Genomic DNA, 21,569 nt, shown 5'->3' with positions numbered 1-21,569 from the left:
TTTGCTTTTTGTTGTTGTTGTTGTAGAATACAAATTATAAAACGTGTTACTTAGAAATTCCATTGAATTGAATAAATGTTTGTTTGAATGAATGAATGAATGAATACAGTAAATGAATGATTGGTTATTTGTTTATCACACCCTACTTTAAACAATAATTAAATGCACTACAGAATATTACGTTTTCAAACACATGCACAAACCGCATGTATTCTATCAGCGCTGCATGAGCTTGGCTTGTGGTGCCAACTGCTGGACACTCGCAGCTTATTATTAGTCAAAGTGCATTAGCATGTTGTAAGCATATAATCACAGTCCACATGTGAAGTCATCAATCTGATTTGAGAGCTTTTTAGAGGTGCATATATTACAGTGTTCTTGCATTAAATTCATCTTAAATGGTAAGTTTGTACTCCACGAATGGCATATAATTTAATTTATACTTGGAAAAACCCTTAAAATAAAATGGCACTGATGTAAGCTACATTTTAGCTACATTTCTGATTTTTTGGAATTAATACTTTTCATAGCGTAATACTAACAAATCTACTTTTAGAAGAACTACTTTTTACTTATAATACTTATAGTATGTAGAATTAATGCTTTTACTCGTACTACATTTTTTGACAAGTACTTTAATGATACTTTTACTTGAATATGATTTGTTTTCAATACATTTTACACCACTGGCTATACATCAGAATATACACTCATGCTCGTTAACATAAATTCCTAATCAGCCAATCACATGGCAACAACTCAGTGCAATTAGTCATTCTAAAGGCAGGTTTAAGGCATCCTGCCTTGTATCAACGGTTCGGGCTGTTGGTGGTGGTGTAATGGTGTAGGGGATTTTTTTGGCTCACTTTGGGCCCATTAGTACCAATTGAGCATCATGTCTAAACTATTTAGTCTCCACTTCACTTCCTAATCTGCAATTGCCTCTCTGGATATCACACTAACTGTACCCAAAAAAAAAAAAAAAAATTTACTAATACTTTCCTTCTTAGACTTTACAAACCTGAAACTTGCCTATAGCACTTATTCATTGTTGCTCTTATAGTTGTGTAAATTGCTTCCTTGTCCTCATTTGGAAGTCGCTTTGGGTAAAAGTGTCTGCTAAATGACTAAATGTAAATGTAAATGTTAATGCCACAGCCTATCAGAGTATTGTTGCTGACCATGTCTGGCCCTTTATGACCACAGTGTACTACTCTTCTGATAGCTACTGAACGCACCATGTCATAAAGCGCGAAACATCTCAGACTTGAACATGACAATGAGTTCACTGTACTTAAATGGCCTCCACAGTCACTAGGCCTCAATCCAATAGAGCACCTTTGGGGTGTGGTGAAACGGGAGATTCGCATCATGGAGGCAGTTCTTAAGGCAAAAGGGGACCCAACCCAGTACTAGTAAGGTGTACCTAATAAAGTGGCCAGTGAGTGTATACTTGTATAAATGCAGTCTTTGTGATTTTGATAATCACACCAGTTCATTTCCAATTCTCAGGCATTGTTGGAATTAACAACAGTGTTTCATACTTTTCACCCAGGCTGATTTTTACTCACATTTGGTGCTTGACGTGGCTTAATTTCAAGCCCTCAGCGTATCATTAATGCAGCAGCCTTGAAACCGTTTGCAAGTCAGCAGAAATCTTTCAGAACCACTGCAAGCTGTATGTTATTTTACATTAGCTTGTGGTTTGGAGAGCCCTTTGTCAAGTATTATGTTGCTAATCTGAGCCGAACGAGGAACAGAATGTAACCTATAAAAGGACGGGGGATGGCCTTCCAACGCTAATCTCATTTGATGTGATATTTATTGCCAGTTTGGAGATACCATCTGTGAACAGTGTAAACATACATATTTATGTTACCAGAGAGCCGAATACAGGCTGTTCTCGCCGTTCACCGCATGAAAATGACTATTTGCACATAAATTGGAATCTTTTATGGCAACCTTTTCAAACTTTAAACGAATAGCACTCGCCCATGCAATAATTGAATAGGATATTTTAGAAGAGCAGATTTCCATATTTGCTTCGTTGCATCATATTGTAGCCGTCAAAAGATAAAGTGTCTGGAGAGGCAAAAGCTACTGGTTCTGTTCAAAGTGCAGAAAATTAGAGTTGTACATGGTGTTTGCAAAGCACATAAGAAACTGTACCCTGGTAAGGCGCGCTCTGTCTCCCATGGCAGAAATTCATAAAATCCATTAAAAAAAAAAAATAAAAATCAGAAGTATCTTCATCATAGGGTGTAAGCTGTGTAATCTCGGCCCTGTCATGCTGGCTAGATTCAACTCTGGTTTGTTCCCAGTTGACACAAGATGGAAAGGTTCACGTGGAACTCACCCCCCCCCCCCCTTTTTTTAAAGGTCTATTATAATATTCATGTTTCCATCTGTGCAAAAAAGGTTTCTTGAGGAGTGTGCCAACATTATTACACAGAAATGATTCAACTTTTTAAAATCAGTACAAGGAGAAATATAGTTGTTTTTTTTTCAACTGTATTTAGATATTATTTAAGAACTAAGTAATGCTAAAATAAATCTACTATATTTAATGCTATAAATCTATTTGTTTAGCAAAAAGAAAACTGTCGTTTGTGCAAAACTAATGTATTTATAAGTTAAGATCTACACAAATGATTCATTTACTAAAATAAAAATCAAGTACTTTAAGTGAGTCATCCTTTAGAGTGATGCTAAAATAATAGTACTTTATTTAATGCTATACATTTATTCATTTTGCACGAAGTAAAAGAATGCACTTTATACAGTCCTTTGTTCAAAAGTAATGCAATAATAAGTTAAAATCTACACAAGTGATTCATTGACTTCTATCAAGTACTTTGTGTCATTCTTTAAGGTGATGCTAAAATAAATGTACTATATTTAATTCTAAAAATGTAATTGTAAAGAAAAAAATATGTACATTTACAGTCTTTGTGCAAAAGTAATGCAACTATAAGTTGATTGATTGATTGATTGATTTTATTTGACAACTTTAACAAAAATATACAAACAAGTCATACATATTTTACAAACTGTCAAGGATAAAATATACAAAAAAGCCACAGACTTCTTTCCATTGTGGTCCTCTATTCCTAAAAAATGAACGAGCAAATCATAAATGGAGGGCAAACATCATCAGCTCAGCAACTTCTCAACTTCAACCGTAAAACCATTTTTTCTTTTCCTTTTTAAAAACACTCTCAAATAATTGAATCTCTTTAAAACTCCTATGCAATTCTCATTCCCAGCAAAAGCTAGAGCACAAAAATGACTTTCTACCTGTTTTACTCTTAAATCTACAAGGATAAATATACCTGCTACTCACTCTTGAATGACAATGTACCTCACTAACTAAAACATAATAATCAAGAAAATATGTGGTACCTTTTTTCAACTTTTAAAACTTACTTTTACAATAATTTTCATTATTAAAAGTTAAAATTGACATAAATTATTCACTTCAGCTACAAATGAAAATCAAGTACTTTAAGTGTGTCATCCTTTAAAGTGATGCTAAAATAAATGTGCTATATTTAATGCTATAAATGTGTTTCATAATTGTAATTATCAAGTGCTGTTCAGGTCCTATAATTGGTTCAGGTGTGTTTGATCAGGGTTTGAGCTGAACTCTTTGGGAAGGTCGATCTCCAGGAACAAGGTTGAGCACCCCTGATGTACATTATACAGTCCTTGTGCTAAAGTAAATGCAATTACTGTATAAGTTAAAATCTACAAAAATTATTCACTTTAGTTTAAAATCAAGTACTTTAAATGTGTCATTCTCTATTGCATGCATATCGAGGGGGTATTAAGCATAATGATTTAAAATGTTAATGTATTTTACTTTCACACCTTTAATTTTACAGTTTTACAAAGTGAACATGTTGAACTCATATCTGAACAAAAGGCCGTAAGTGCATTATCTGCATGTTCAATGGAATAAAATCATACTTTTATAATATTAAGGTATCACACATTCAATACAGTTACGCAGATGTATTTTTTTTTACAATATAGGGATAATAAAAAGACATATGAGCCCATATGTTAAAATGTGTGGTGTTCATGAGACAATAGGCAGAAAAGTACTTGGATAACCTGCTACTGCTTTTCACAAGGTTCTGGAGATTCCTAAGACAGATTCAAAGGAGAATTGGATGGTGAATTAATTTTTTTATTTTTTTTAAGCTTCTTAAGTATTGTTGCTGTTTCATTCATTCATTTTCTTGTCGGCTTAGTCCCTTTATTAATCCGGGGTCGCCACAGCGAAATGAACCGCCAACTTATCCAGAAAGGGTTTTTACGCAGCGGATGCCCTTCCAGCCTCAACCCAGCTCTGGGAAACATCCATACACACATTCGCACACACACACACACACACACTCATACACTACGGGCAATTTAGCCTACCCAATTCACCTGTACCGCATTACTTTGGAGTGTGGGGGAAACCGGAGCACCCGGAGGAAACCCACGCGAATGCAGGTAGAACATGCAAACTCCACACAGAAACGCCAACTGAGCCAAGGCTCAATCCAGCGACCTTCTTGCTGTGAGGCGACAGCACTACCTACTGCGCCACTGCTTCGCCCTATCGTTGCTGACAATGAAAATATATCTTAAAAATTACAAAGCAAAAATCACTCCAGATATATATTCTATTCAGTACATGTATATCAGCAAGCATTTTTAATGGGATTATATAGTATCTAATGTTAAATAATTCTCGCATTAGGTACAGTGCAGAAGGTTGAGGCCTGGTTGAGTTGCCTTATATAACTTTGTTATATTTGTTTTTCTGAAGTCCCTCATGGCCATTCCTGGTGCTGTCGATCTAATGTTATTGGTAGATTGCATGTTTAGGAAAGACTCAAAATCTTTAGATATTGGCAGAAGAACTTGGTTTTTGACAAGAAGTCACTCATAAAATATTTAACGCTGAGTTCTGATGTTGCTTTATTATTCTGGAAACATTTTGTAACCAGATAAACGATTGATCAGTCAAAAATAAATAATGAATATACTCTTCTGTCTACAAATATGAACTGTTCATTGAATCATATAATTAACAACATACACTATTAATATATAAAGTCACTATGACTGCCAACATTTTCTTTTCTAAGCATGATTAATTGTATTCATGTACTCTATGCGGTTACATTCATATAATGTAGGTGGTAACAGTCATATAAAATAATATAAATAAAAAGACAGGCAGATTATTAACTTATAAAGCATTAAAGCATAAAGCATATAAATAGCATTATTACCCCCCCCCCCTAATTTCTGTTTAACGGAGAGAAGATTTTTTCAACACATTTCTAAACATAATAGTTTTAATTACTCATTTCTAATAATAATTTATTTTATCTTTGTCATGATAAATGGTAAATAATATTTTACTAGATATTTTTCAAGACACTTCAATACAGCTTGAAGTGACATTTAAAGACTAAACTAGGTTAATTAGGTTAACTAGGTAGGTTAGGGTAATTAGGCAAGTTATTGCATAATGATGGTTTGTTCTGTAGACTATCGAAAAAATATATAGTTAAAAGCGGTCAGTAATTTCGACCTTAAAATGTTTTTTAAAAAATCAAAAACTGATTTTATTCTATCCGAAATAAAACAAATAAGAGTTTCTCCAAAAGAAAAAAAATATTATCAGACATTCTGTGAAAATTTACTTACTCTGTTAAACATGATTTGTGAAGTAATTAAAAAAAAAAAAAACAAAGGGGGGCTAATAATTCTGACTTTAATTGTATATATAATATTTCATATATATGTATGTATATTACTAGTGTGTATCGCCAGCTCATCAGTTCTTCAGTACTGTTTCTTCTTTTCAGTGTAATGTTGAAGAGATGAATGGCTTGGCAGTCCTGCCATCATATGTGCAAGTGAATTGACTCATTCTGAGGCTCAATGACCATCAGATGTGGGAGCAGCACACAAAAACACACACAAAAAACAACATGCATTTTCTTTTATTTTGAAAGAGACCTTTAAAGCGTGATATCTGTGAGGTATCAATTGGGCAAAATGTGAAGCAATTTAAGAGATTGTGAAATTGATCAAGAGATTAATCACATGACATTAACAACATGGATGATTTAGTAATGGTGATTTCATGCAATCTCATAGTTATTTAGGACACGCTTTACACACCTGCCTGTCCTGCGTAAATCTACCAGAGGCCGCTGTCAACTTACTGACTGACTGACTGACCGATACCCCATCCACCCCCTTCCTTAAACCCAACCAATAGTGTTTTAAAAAGCACCGGTTGATCAGTGCCCACTCACTTCATTTAATGCTAAACTTAAGGCATTTCTCCACTAATTATTTAAACTAATAGGAACAAATAGTCTTGGAGAAAGTTTTTCGAGTTCTCATGAACACGACATGCAGTTTGAAAGCAGCGGAAGGAAGCGAATGGCTTTAGAATATTTGGGATATAGTCGGCCTACATGACATTTTTCTAGGCCCTTTTATTATAAGCTACCTTCATGGCTTTTGTCGGCTTATAAATTACTCAGAATATAGCGCATGCGCAAGATTGGATTTGGATTGGTACCAGCTGGCTGATACCAGATCCAGCAAAAATATGTTGGGTCCGAAACGATATCTGATCCAAGTATCTGCATCAGTACATCCCTAAAAAGAACAATTCAAAGACTCCCTGTGATCACCAGTAATCAAACACAACTGCACACAAAAAAACAAAGCTTACGAATGGCATACTGATGTTCTTTCAATGCTTTAAACCAAATTTAGTATCATAAATGTAGCATAAATGTGTTCACTTCTAAATATGGCGTAATTTGTCATTGTGCTGGTTTAATTACTTGTTTTACGCAGTTACATGAACATTTGCTTGTTTCGTTTATTTATAGAGGCAGGAACGTTATATTAAAATCAGTCAATTTAATGAAGAACATTTTAAGGCAATTTCAAAAGAAAAAGAACAATGACTGTCTGTGATCACCATTAATCAAACAATAACTGCACCAGAAAAAAAATCACTCAACAGATTTTTTTTTAGCTTGAAAATGTGATTAAAATCAGCAGGGCCTGTTATTAAATTAAATTGAAAGACTTACCTTTGGGAATTTGCAGGCTACTTCTGCTGAGAGCAAGTTAAGTTTGACAGATCAGACTTGGATTACAGATTGGTGCAATATGTCAACATAATATCTAACTAAATTCATCATAACGTCACTGATGCTAATAAATAAAGTTATAGTCATGGCAGCAATTCATTCACTTTGACACATACAGATATCTCTAATATTTCTTTAGATTTCATACACTCATACTGCGTTTTCATACTGCCCAACTCACTGCTGAGTTAAATGTGCACCTCAACTCTTCTGTTTCCCCCAAAACTGTTTGTCGGGAGCTCCACAGGGTTAATGTACAGTCATGCATATATATTCGGACATCATATTAGGACACCCTATAAAAGCCTGGGTGTTTTGTACATTTTTTAAAATATTTATGGTTATTTAACCTTATTTTTAACAATGCAGAATTATTAAGGTAACATAAGCAAACTATTTAAAGTGGATTGTTCTGTAAATGTAATTCTACAAAAATGCAAGGAACTGAAGAAAAAGTTAGGACACCCTACCCCTTAATAGCTCGTGTTAACCCCTTTGGCTGAAATAACTGCAGTGAGATGTTTCCTGTAGCCATCTACCAGTCTCTGACATTTGTCTGAGGAAAGTGTTGCCCACTTTTCAATGCAGAATTCTTTTAGCTGGGAGATGTTTGAGGGGTTTCTTGCATGTACTGCTTGTTTCAAGTCACCCAACAGCATCTTAATGGGATTAAGATCTGGGCTTTAACTTGGCTATTCAAGGACTCCACATTTTCTAGTTTACAGCCAGTAATTGGTTGATTTACTGGTATGTTTTGGGTCATTGTCATGTTGCATGGTCCAGTTAAATTTCAGCTTTAATTTTTGGACAGTTTGTCTCACATGTTCCTCACGCACCCTCTGATATGCCGTAGAATTCTGTCACTATGTGATGCGTTTTTTGGAGAACGTTTTTTGACTCGCTCCTCCAAAAAACCCAAAGTGGCTCAATAATATTTAGTTCAGGTGACTGTGCTGGCCATTTTCCAGAACATGGAAGATGTTCAACTTCACTTTCATGTTTATCAGACCACTCTGTCATCAGTCTTGCTGTGTGTATTGGTGCATTATCATTCTGATACATGGCACTGCTTTCAAGATACAATGTTTAAACCACTGGTTGCACATGGTCCTCCAGAATGGTTCTGTGTCCATGGCAGTGACACAACCATCTGGCACAAGTACTTTGTATAACTAGGGGATGCCATGATATTGCAGCCCAAACCATTACCTATTTACCCCTATGCTTCTCTCTGGGCATGCAACAGATTGGGTGATACACGTCTTTAGGGCTTCTCCACACCGTAACTCTCCCGGATGTGGGAAAGACAGTAAAGGTGGACAGTACAGGTTTAACATTGTCCACAGCCCAAGATTTTTGCTAAAGGCACCATTGAAACCGACATTTGGTATAGGCACGAATGACCAAAAGTTTAGCTCAATCCCGTACAGTCATGTGAAGAAAATAGGACACCCTATGATAGCTTGGGTAATTTGAAAAGTTTTTTAATATATGGTTATTTACCCACAATTTTAACAATACTGAAGGATGACTGTAATATAATTAAAATTGAAAAAATTGTATTTAAATTTAAGATTTAATTCTACAAAAAGGAAAAAGTTAGGACACCTCACATTTATTCGCTCTTTAAAATGGCTCAAATCACAGACAGGTGTACCACAACAGGTGCACGTTATTAGTGAATTCTTACTCAGCATTTTGAATGAGGCCTTTCTAAACCTCTGAAATGTATTTCGGTTTGTTTCTGGCTGTTGAAGTGAGAGTGAGCACCATGGTGAGAGCAAAAGAGCTGTGTCACGAAACAGTCACCATATCTCAAGCCAATAGAACATCTTTGGAATGTGGTGGAACGGGAGTTTTACATCATGGATGTGCAGTCGACAAATCTGCAGCAATGCATGTCAATATGGACCAAAATCTCTGAGGAATATTTCCAGTACCTAATACAGTACCTACATAATAAAGTGGCCAGGTAGTGTATGTCAAAATTCTAAATTAGATTATTCCAAATTTATCTTTGGGATAAAGAAACCAAAACATAGATTAAATATTTCAATCAAACATCATGAGATCCATTTAAATTGATTAGAATAATCAACACGCTATGTTATTAGTTAGTTGAAAAATCTAAAATGTTTGACAGCCATAATATTAAGATGCCAACTATATATCAATACTATCAAGCATATCTGACAGGTTGCTTTCAAATTATTTGAAAACAAGTTTAAACAAAGACTTTCACTCTAAAAAAAGACCTTTGACATCAAACTAACTCTCCACAGCAAAATACCTAGCATGAAAACACACCTTAAGATTGGTTGACCAAGTAATTGAAGTACGAAACGATATGACACATCTGACAGACAGTGGTGAAAAGGTTTTTCCCAGTGTACACACCAAATCTCATTCCAATCCAAGCCATCATTCACATCAGTACCACCGATAGTCCACCAAAAACAATTCTTAGCATTAGGGGTTTATAGATGAGCGATAGTAGTAATGATGCTTGCCTTAGCAAACACCACTAATGATCTTTAAGAGAGCTAGTGTGACCAACTCATACATTAACACAATCAATGACTAATGATTATATAAAGGCAACCCGCCTGCCCTCAGATCTAACTTCATGAAAGACAAGTTAGACCAAAATCAATAGCTGAAATGAACATGCTGCATAAGCTCCTGCTGAATGCATCGCACATTAAATAAACTACATCATAAAGCATCTTTGGCTGTTATTGATGTGTTGACGGGATCTGCTATTCACGGTTCTGCCGCTTTAGATTCACTGAAGCGCAAGAGTAATTGTGTTTAATCCATCGGCACAGAATTAATGAGCTAAATCTAAATAACATCCATTAAGTAAGTGAATTATGGCTAAACTAAGATAATTGGAAACGTGTATATGTGTGCATGAGGAAATATTATGTTGTATATACAGTTTAGTCGCAAACCATCTTATTATAATCACGTATAACCGCAGTTAGTTTCGTTACACCTCCGTTAACAATCATATTCATTTATTAGTATGGTGTAGGGCCTCCTTTTGCAAACAACACAACATCAGTTCATCTTGGGAATGAAAGATACAAGTCCTGTACAGCGGCCAGAAGGATTTTAAGCAATTCTTCTTGCAGGATAGTGGCCAGGTCACTGTGATGCTGGTAAAGGAAAACTTTTCCTGACTCGCTCCTCCAAAAAAACCCAAAGTGGCTCAATAATATTTAGATCAGGTGACTGTGTAGCAGAGAAGTATAAAGTACTGGAGACCCAGACTTAAGTAAAAGTACTCTATCAAAAACTTGACTTGAGTAGAAGTTGAAGTGCTCTCTAAGCACCATACTTAAGTAGAGTAGTAAAGTATTCAACATTTTTTGACTTCCTCAAGATTTCCATCATTCTTTCAGCTTTACAGAAAAACTGGGAGTTCCTATTGTAACTTTAAATCAACAGGCATGGTATTCCATAGATGTGAATTCCATGGTATTCCTTTTACTGAAAAGGATGACTGACCCACAGTGGTTCTGCATCTGCGGATTCTACAGTTCCCACTAGAGGTCTGCATTCCCGCGGCTGTCCCGCGGGCGCCGCAGGACCCGACCAGATTTCTGCGGCACGGGAATAAATTTCCGAATAAATCGCGGGAGCAGTCGGTAACGGGTTTAATTTGGGACGGGAGCGGGCTGTCTAGCAATATCGCGGATATTGCTATGCGAATGAGAGAGAGAGAGAGAGAGAGAGAGAGAGAGAGAGAGAGAGAGAGAGAGAGAGCAAGCTTTGCCTGTGTGTGTGCTTGGTGCTTGTGTGTGTGTGTGTGTATATGTTAGTGCGCGCGAATGAATGAGAGAGAGAGAGCTTTCCCAGATAGCAAAATACACTCGGGCCAGTTCTGGCTAGATTCTCGCCTGCCGGAGACTTACCACTCAGCCCGGCTCCGGCTGCCGGTTACCGGATGCTTGTGGACTCACTGCCCGATTCCGGCCCGAATCAATCGGGTCAGATGCGGCGGCCGTAAGCGAGCCGACGCTGCTGCATCCGCGCCAGAATCGGCCCGAGAGTAATGTGCGCTGCGGCCCGGAGCTGGCGCGACTCAGTATTTATATACCTTTATATAAAACCTTTTGGTATTACATTGGTACTTGATACATGGTATTACAAGCCTTTGAGTTGATATAACAGCAAACGCCTGTGTGTCTGCTTGGTGCTTGTGTGTGTTAGTGCGTGCGCGCGTATGAGAGAGAGAGATTTGTCTGTGTGTGTGTGCTTGGTGCTGTGTGTGTTTATACAGACAGCTTGGCTGTCTGGACTGTATAGCTGGGGGATTTTCGGTTTTGTTCTCCCCCGCTCTTTAGCGGGATCGGGCGCGGCGGCCAGAAAATGGGGCGGGTCGGGCAGCGGGACAATAAATTCTTAATATAAGCGGGAACGGTCGGGTTCAGGCTAAAACCTGGCGGGTGCGGGCGTGAGCGGGATTCAAAATGTAGTCCCGTGCAGATCTCTAGTTCCCAGTTACTGCCCCTCTAGTCTTCACCCCATCACTGCTGAATTTATCAACTCACAGACTACTTTAGGGGAAAGACCATGGATACATTTAAACATGGTTTTTAAAAGCAGAAACTTTTTTAATAAAACATAAAAACTTAAGTTATATTTTTTAGGAATTTGACAATGTTGACAATTATTGGTTTTTGATCCATTACTTTTAAAGTCTGTAAAGAGACATTACAGGCCTAACAACTGATTGAGTTGCTTGCCCCCAGATTATTGCACTATAAGACATACATGATATGATAGCATGCACAAACATTTGCACTGGTTTAAGAGATATATATGTCTTTTCATTCGAAAAGAGTTTAAATTTGTCTTAGATATTTTCTTAATATGGGCATCAAACTTAAGCTTTGAGTCTATGATGACACCTAGGTATTTAAATTCACTCACTTCCTTGATTTCCTTTTGGGCAATTTGGATTTTAAATACATCTAGTGCTCTGTATTTTAAGGAAAAACACATTGAAACCGTTTTGTTGTAATTTAAAGTTATACAGTTGTCCTGCAGCCAGTGGGAAATACAGACCAGTTGCTTGGTTAACATTTCTGCAGCCTTCTGTGAAGTTTCTGCTGTTACATAAATAACTGTATCATCTGCATACATTTGACAACCAACCTCATTGGTTTGAGGTAGATCACTAACTTTCAGGTAGATCATTTGTATACAAGCACAAAAGCAATATTGAGCCTCGTGGCACACCTAATTTGCATTTTTGAAGTCTTCACACTTCACACCGTTAATCTGAACACGTTGCTGTCTACAATCCAGGTATGATTTAAACCAGCTTAGAGCTTGTTGTGAAAAGTTAATTTGTTGAGGTGTGTCACGAATAAATCAATGGTTTATAATTAATATAAGAGTTTATTTATTTAAAAAATAAATGCACATTTTGTTGAAAAATATTGAAGTCCATTATAAAAAAAAACTGCTATTCACACTTTTATTTATTTGTATTTATTTCTTTTGCCAAAATACTAAAAAGACTAAGAAGCATGTGAATCGGACATGCTTGATGTTAAATGGGAGCTGCTTTTCTGACAGCATACAGTATGTGACCATGAGTTAACTTGTCTTTAACCACTTAATGCTCTAAAACAATAAATAAAATAAACAAACTCTGATGAGTAAAATGCTGTAGTGAGTATTTTTATAAACAGTCAGTTGTTTTGAGTGAACATGAAAAGTTTGGATAAAGTTTAATATGTGTCATTATACTGTCTTAAAGTGCCCCTAATTGCCTCTTTTTGGATATTAACTTTCATGTAGTCTATATAGCAATTGCTTTGTGAATGTAAAAAGGTCCTGCAAAGATCAAAGTGCATGTTAAATGAAGTTATTGGCTCCCAAAAGAAAGGGCACCCTTTTGAACTGCCTGAAACAATTTGTCTTGTGAAACAATTTCAGTCCTCCAGCACAAACCTTTGTAGGTTTAAAACAATTCTGCATAATGGCAGCCTATCGTCTTCATTGACCGCCCTAAAACAGCTGCTTTGAATATTAAAACCTCTATAATTTATTGAGACTTAAGGTCTTTTCATGTGAGTTTTTTATTCTAATCCAATCCGATGCGTATTAATTAATCAGTTTTGAAATAATTAGCAAAACAATACAAAATTGGGTCTTCGGATAGTGAAGATAATTTTGGTGAAGTTTGTTCATAAACTAATTTCGAGAGGAGCACGTGATTATGATTGAACATGGCTAGTTCTGCATTAGTATGCATGATCCACCAATCAGGCCATTTCTAACCCACTATAAAGAGCCAGGGTTTTTTCACTAGTCATCTTCGATTTGAAGAATCCCCCCTTCCACCCCTACCTCTTCACCTTTCCCTCCATAGAGCAGCACGGTGGCCCAGTGATTAGCACTGTCGCCTCACAGCAAGAACGTCTAGTCCTAGTCTAGTCTAGTCTAGTCTAGTCCGGTTCTTGTCATTTAACTGGCCGGTGGTAGTTTCTGTGTGTAGTTTGCATGTTCTTCCCAAGCTTGCGTGGGTTTTCCCCGGGTCCTCCGGTTTCCTCCTACATTCCAAAAACATGCACAACAAGTAAATTGATAAATCTAAATTTTGCACTACAGTTAATCTCTCACCATGCAGCATATCTTTTCATAGCATTCAATTTTTAGTCATCAGTTTTAATCAAGGGGGAGTTGTCGAGATCTACCTGAGCTCAAGGCTCCCCACTCGCTCTCCAAACGGGAGGGAGCCCAGGGCTCAAGAACCTTTGAGCTCAGGGCTCTCCCCTGGGACAGCATGCCAAACTTGCTTATAATCAATCATCAGCTAAGTGTGAACTCTTGAATTGTCCATTTAATTTGAAATGAGTACTTACCTACATGGTTTCCAGGCTGTTCCGCAGTCACCTGCCACAATCAGTCTTTGTACCGTGTCTTTGTATTCCATACTTTGCTTATCATAAAGCTTTGTGTTGCGAAACCAAGTAGATTAAGATCCCAAATCACATACTTGTGCATTGTTCTATGCCATTTTGTACTATAAATAGTGTAAGTGGTGCATTCACACTGAAATTCTAAAAATAATAAGTGCACTTTAAATACCTGGATGATGCACTTACTCAACTGTTAAAATGATGTGTGGAATGTTGGACACTTCAAGCATTAGGGTCAGAGCGCGGTTATACTTATGGCAGGTGTTGTTTGGTAGTTTGCTCGTTTATTTTGCAAAATTGGCAACCGTCGGACATCATCAGGGAAACGGTTTGAGTTTCTGCTTATTAAAAAAACTTTAGTGTTCTATTTGGGACAACATTACATTCATATACTATGCTGTTAAGTGTGTAAGTGCATAGTGTACAGTGTGCCATTTGGGATGCAGCTAGCATTTCTATTTTGGATTTTGTCTTAGCTTGTATGGCAGCCCTGAATAGTCAAAACACCTCTCAAAACGTCTTTTTGCATGTGAAAAAACAAAAAAAAATTACCTAATATATATATATATATATATATATATATATATATATATATATATATATATATATATATATATATATATTTTTTTTTTTTTTTTTATAACAGACAAAGGTTTTGTAGAGAGTGTGTTAATTCTATTGACACAACATGAGGTCGAATTTACTTTTTAATGTGTGAAATTTACAGATGAAAATTTCAATACTATTTCGTTTTTCTAATAAGCCTAAGCTGAATGTTTTGGCTTAGCCTGGTGGTTACCCTGGTAAAACTCAATACAGGCTGACCTGCAGCCCATAAAGTCTCTCAACATGCGTTCCTTATTATTTCATTTACTCAGCGCTGGCGACGTTCATGATGCTGAGGGGATTCTGAATTTGGACTCAGCTGAAATGTTAATTGAATTTGCTCGTGCGCGCTTACGGAAAATCCATGCTCATTCTGTTTTTTGTAAATTGATGCAAGTTGGAGCAAACACAACCATCTGCTGTGAAATGGGAAACATGGGTGGAGGTAGAGTTGGCTGCTGGAAAAATCTCCCCCTTAACTCTCATTATGCTAAAACTGTCGAGTGGGTGTGTGTTTTGCATACTAAATTTCCAAATGGAAGGCATCTCTCTTTTAGCGTGCCCTTTTTTCGGTGGTATTGTACCAGATGCTGTTTGCCTGATATTGCATTCGTGCAACCTGGATGCTGTGATAAGAACTGCAGCTTTATGCATGTAACTTTTTGTATTCGCTGTATTTTGGTTCCTAATTTAAGGCGTTGGTTTGCGCTGACGGCAATATTCTCTTTCTCCAGGATAGAACCTCTTTCATGTAGAAGCTAAATTGCATGTCTAATTTGGATCTCATACAGCAGTCAAGCATCACAGCTCGATCAGGATTATTTTTCTTTTATAATCTCACAGCAGGACTCTTCACATAAAGAGAAGTCTGTGCATTTGTATTCCAAAGTCAAGGAGCAATTTTTTTTCTTTGTCAAGTTTGGAGGCGGCAGACCTTTAAATAAACACCCTGGTGGTATACACCCTATATTTTGTTTGTTTCTGGTGTTATTAAGAATCTAATTGTTTGGATTCTGTGAGTACTGTAACATTCCAATGTATTTTTATATCTTAGTTTAAATAGAAATGCAAAAACAAATGAAAACAGAATCATTATTGGTGTGGTTTTAGTGCAGTATGCCTTTCTTTTAATACCACAAACAATACTACTATACGGTATGAACGTTAGTGTATCTACATTAGTTCTACTGCAGTAAAACCATGATGATCAAAGGTGATTTGCAGCGATGGGAACAACGGTGCTATAAATAAACGGCATTAGTAATGGCGATACTTTTTTTAGTAACAAATCAAATGAATTACTGTTTCCCCTGTTACAACCGTTACTGACAATAAAATGCACGTTGAAATGTAGAGCTTTGCATCAGTTTGAATCAGTGCGTGTGGATATTTCCCAGGGATGGGTTGCAGCTTGAAAGGCATCCACTGTGTAAAAACGTACTGGATAAGTTAGCGGTTCATTCTGCTGTGGCGACCCCTGATTATTAAAGGGACTAAGCCAAAAAGAAAATTAAAGAATGAATGATTAAATGCACACCCCAAAAATGATATAGCTGTTTATTCAAACTACTTCAAAATGAGCTGAATCAACACAATTCTTGAGTATTTCTTTAGGACACAGTGCTTCTCACTGGTCTCAAATATACTAGCCGCATCACATAAATAATTAACTATATGCGACAAACAAAACATTATTTGATTAAAAAAAATATATATAAAGTGTTTTTTTCCTCTGGGTTAAAGTAAAAATAAGACTGTGGAAAAAAAAACAAAACACTATTTTCCTTACTTTTTTGCAATTCCAAAGCCACGTGCACCCACAGATGGCTAAAATCTGCTTTTTCTCCCTCTCGCATTCAAGTTCAGGCTGTTTTATTGACATGACATTTTGTACAGGATTGCCAAGGCATTTTAGATGTATAAAATATGCAATACATTGACAGCATCAAATTAAAACAGTATACCGCAAATCAGAAATAAATGATCGAAAAAAGGATTAAAAACAGACAGTATCTCAAAAGAATGTAATAATTATGAGAATAAAGCTTGTCGATTTTTTAAATAAGGCAAATGAGTTGTTCAAATTGGTGTACAAATAATTTGCTGGCAATTAAGATGTCGTTTTATCCTCTCCTAGTATTCATCAAAGTTTTTCGAGTAGTTCAGATTTTAAAGAAAAAGAATTTAGTATTTCTCTTGCTCTTGCTGCTTTACGCATAAAATTAACGACAGCTTTAGAAAGCGAAAGCCAAATCCTAGACATTTTAGTAGATTTAGAAACCCACCTGGATGCAAAAAGGCACATTTCTTTGGGTCTGCAGAGCACATGTGATGCCTCATTTACACGGGGCTTCAGCGTCAATGCTTGGCAGAGGGCGTGTCTGAAGTTGGGGCTGACGCGATCGTCATAGCAGCGTCAGCCAATGAAATTAGTCAGCTATAGGCTACTGTCTGAGCTGGTGTATTTGCATACAGCTACCTGATTGGCTGACGCTTCTTTCGACGATTGAAAAGTCGAGCAAGTCCCAACTTCTGCAGCGAGCAACGCCTCTGAAGCGGCGCCAACGGATCCACAATGCAGTTCGGCAATTCCTGATGTCACCCATTCAAAGTGAATAGGAAGCGTTGAAGCTGACGCCCCGCGTGAATGGGGCGTGACTGTCTGTGGGAGTGTTGACAGAACAAGCAGTAAAATACGGGTTGATGAGAGAAGTTTTTCTACTTTTTAATAGATCATGGATGTTTTGTTGTGTTGGGCAGATACAAATGCTGGATGACATCAATACAAAAAAACAGTCACTAAATCTACTTGGGCGGCAGTTAATATAAAAGTAAAATCTATGTGTGGGAAGCACTGGGACAACTTTAATGTTCTGTGGCAACCACAGATTAATGTTCAATCTACTTACATTTTTAAAAACAAATAAGTTACCTTAATAGATTTGGGACAACATGAAGGAATTGTGTGGAACACAGCACTTTTTACAGCCTACATATGCACAGTATGTGTGTATTTAAATGCAAATATCGCTAAATCCAATGTACTTTTTAAACTTCCCAGTGCAAAAGAACGAAACCTGGTTAAAATGTATTGTGGTTGGTAAGTAAGAGACAGGTTTTGGTACTCATGTTTATTTTATTGATGCCTGCTTGATATAACCCAAGTATTTATCTTAATTTCTAGTTGAGCACTGAATTTTGTGTGCAAGGCCGACTCGGTGCACTTGAAAAAATCTATTCTAATTCGTCTGAGAGGATGTCTCAATTAACTTAAGGTCATTATTTAACACTCCGCATTGATTCACGATGACTTGAGGAAGAACACAACATTGTTGGTTGTTCATCCAACAAGACTCAATGACCTTCTCTTAGAAGTGCGGCTGAAGGTCGTAACTGATACCAAACAACAAAGGGGTTAATTCAGATTAGGCTGAAGAGCTTAACCTTTTCGACTCTGCAGACCCTGTTCTATGTATATGAAAGTTGTGTAACATGCAGTAAGTGTGCAGACTGTGGATAGTAAACACTATAGGGCACATTCACTCCATGCAGAAATCTGCATTCTCAATTATTATTCACTTTTCATTTCAAAATTGACCTCAAAATGAAACTAAATGCTCAGGTAATGTTGCATTTTCTTTTATCAGGAAGAAAATAGTATACAACAAATCTAAACTCTTGAATTTTCAATACTTGGATGTATGAATGTTAGCGTTTTTAATCTTATATTATTTTATTTGTATATATGTTTATTATTGTGGCTTTCATTTTAATAGATTAATAGGTCCTGGCCATGGAGTTTCAGGAATAGCATGGATTTTTAATAGGTCTATTCCAGACATCCTTGTTTTATATATTTTTTCGTCCAACCCATGAAATATCAGTCGTTTAAAATTTGACTTCCCGTTTCTCAATTTCTGATTGTTGCTGCCAAAAATGACTGATTTGGTCTCAAAATTTCTCAAAATTTACATCAGTATTTGCAGAATTTTTTTTGTTGTTTTGCTGTGAAATATATACACAATTGTACACATCAGATCTTCATTATTTCGACATCAAGAGCCTTTAATAATTTATTAAAAGTATCTATAATTTATATAGATGTATAACTGAGAGAAGCCAAAGACTCTAGAATACACAAGACATGTCACTTATATAGATTTGAATTGGGAAATGTGTAACGGTCAATATGGCGGATGAACCCCCATGGAGCCAATCATTGATCGTTATAGACTGACATTTCTCCGAGGAGAAGCTCGGATCAGACATGCTTTTACAACAATTTTTTTGTGGTCAACAAACACACTGTAATCTCAGCGAATACTTCACAAACATAAGAAATATATCCACTTGAAGCTTGAAATCTGTATTTTTAAATGAACCCACTGCACTTGAAAACAAAAGTTTTTTGTTTTTGTAATCTGCATCGGACAAACATGGAGTACAGTTCGTCATGTCAAATGCACATAACATGACAGCAATTACTCAAATGCCCACAAACTTGGTAAACAAAGAGTCACTTTCTTTTCTGTAGGAGATTCACCATCAAGACCAAGTTGTGAATCACTTCAGAAGACCAGTGCAATCTGACGATCATTATCCAGGGGATTATCATCTGTAAACACGGCTATAAATGAGGTTAGTGTTGTGATCTCTTTCCTTTCGAGTGTGCATGCACATTAGCTCGGGCAACCTAAAAAAATGCAGATTTTGTTTGATTTGAACATTTAGAAAAAACACTTTTTGAGACAGTTGTGCTTTAATATTATTGGTGATTCCAAATATGTAATGTAATCGTAAGCTTGGCAAACAGTTTTGGAGAATTCAGTGTTTCCTCATTTAGTCAGAATGCCTGAGCATAGTGCCCGAAAGGTGTTTGAAGATGGCCGCCGTCTGATATGACTTGCCTTAATGGGACTTTGGAGAAGCATGAAAAGAAAGTGTTTACCTCCTATCATATCAAGCTTTGTCATGTTTAATACATGATTAAATGATGAAAATAAACAAAACATTAACAAAATAAACAGAATTATACTAAAATCAAAACTAGCGCATAGCAATAAACAACAATAAAAACATTTACTGATCAATACAAGGAACTTGGCTTTGGTCAAATAGGCTTTGGCTGAATATGCATTGCGATAATGTCATGACACATCATGATTTCTATATGATAAGGTGATTTTTAAGTGTGAATATAATGGTATTTGATTTAAAACAATGCAGATAGCATGGAAATTTAACAATGTGCTGGCTAAAATATATCTGTGTCAATAAAAAAAAATCTGAACCTATCTACATTTTGTGCCATTTGATTAGTTTTGCATTTAATTCTGTGATCACAGAATGGCTAAATTCTGCAGGGAAACAGCAGGTTCCTGTTTTTCTGTTCATTAAGTAGTCATAGAAATTCATCTTTTTAGTAAATTTTTTTAAATATAACTTTTTAATAAAATTTATAGTATGAAAAGTATCTAAATATTTACAAGACCATGAGAGCGGTTTTGATTTATTGTACTAAATAAGTGTAAGAATGGGTTTTAACCACAGTGGTTCGAACTGTAGTTCTGCCTAAAAAGTGACTTAGAGTTATCAGTATTGATGGTAAAAAAAACTGTACAGTTCTAGTCAAACCATTCTTTTGCAATCTCATACCAAAAATGGAAATAAGGGCAGTATTAATAGCTATAAATGTGGGAGAGCGTTGATACTATGTGATTGTATTGTATTGCAATATGGAACAATTAAATGTTGATGTTAAATCATAAGTATTTCACAAATACTTGAAAATGAGATGATTTAATGACAATAATTCTCTGTGATTACAACTGAATAATTACAAATAACTGTATAAAATGATAAAATATGAAATTATAAAACATATGATATTAATTATACCCAGCGTAAATGTAAAGTTAAAGTTACCAGAGGTAAGGATAGACACAGGGGGAGGGAGAGAGAGACAAAGAGAGCAGGCCCAGAAGTTAGCCTGATTGCAGTAGAGTCAGAGAAGATAGACTCCAGAGGAGGAGAGGAGCAGAGCAGGAAGAGACAGGCCAGGAAAAGACAGGCAAAGAGACAGAGCAGAGTTTTACACCTTTTTTTGTATCTTTCTTGACCGTGTGACTAAAGCCCAAATGAGACATTCAAACTGGCCAATCAACATGTGACCACATAATAAAACCCCCAAAGTCAACATACCAGACCCTGATCTAATCAGTATCTGCCTTTGGAGTCAGTATGGACCTTCTTGAGTCAAAAATACATGTTTTGTCATATAAACAAATGCATAAGATAATTTAGCCTCTTACATAAGGTTGTTGTTGTTATTATTAGATTTTTATTCATTTTTTTTGTCTACCACAATAAAAGCACATCTTTAAAACATGCCAAATGACAGATTTGGAATGACACAAGGATGAGTGAACAGTGACCGGATTACCATTTTTGGTTATCCCTCGAAGTCATTGTCATTCGTGTCATCACAATCACTTCAACATCTCCTTTCTATGCAAATGAGCTTCATTATGCATTGCGGATTATTCATGAAACATCTGTAATTGAAATTGCATTTAGCAGACATATTTGACCGTATGTTCTATTGAGCGAGACTGAAGTAATCCATCAAATGAAAGCAAAGAGCGAGTGCCTGTTATAAGTGAGCACGTTCATTACTTTGCAATGCAATTGCAGTATGATGAAACAATACTTTTGCATAGCATGCTAGGCTGTGGTAGCGTGGTTTAGCAACCTAGCACTCCGATCCGACCCGCACCCCGGGAATTACAAAATGCATTTAGCAGTAATTTAGTTGGTGCTTTCTCGCTGTTACTTG

At 36.3% G+C, this 21,569-nt stretch overlaps 1 protein-coding gene across 26 annotated transcripts in view; it reads left to right on the top strand.

Moving 5' to 3' along the window:
- The window catches only part of pcdh15b (protocadherin-related 15b), a 506,664-nt gene that overhangs the window by 38,499 nt on the left and 446,596 nt on the right, over window positions 1-21,569 (top strand). For all 26 annotated transcript variants that reach the window (XR_012387602.1, XR_012387597.1, XR_012387592.1 and 23 more), the window contains one exon: window positions 19,269-19,372. The gene's annotated coding sequence lies outside the window, so the exon portion shown is untranslated. The remainder of the gene's footprint in view (window positions 1-19,268; window positions 19,373-21,569) is intronic.

The sequence above is a fragment of the Danio rerio genome, chromosome 12, assembly GCF_049306965.1.
Source record: "Danio rerio strain Tuebingen ecotype United States chromosome 12, GRCz12tu, whole genome shotgun sequence".
NCBI lineage: Eukaryota > Metazoa > Chordata > Actinopteri > Cypriniformes > Danionidae > Danio > Danio rerio.
This window is presented reverse-complemented; position numbering and strand designations above follow the sequence as displayed.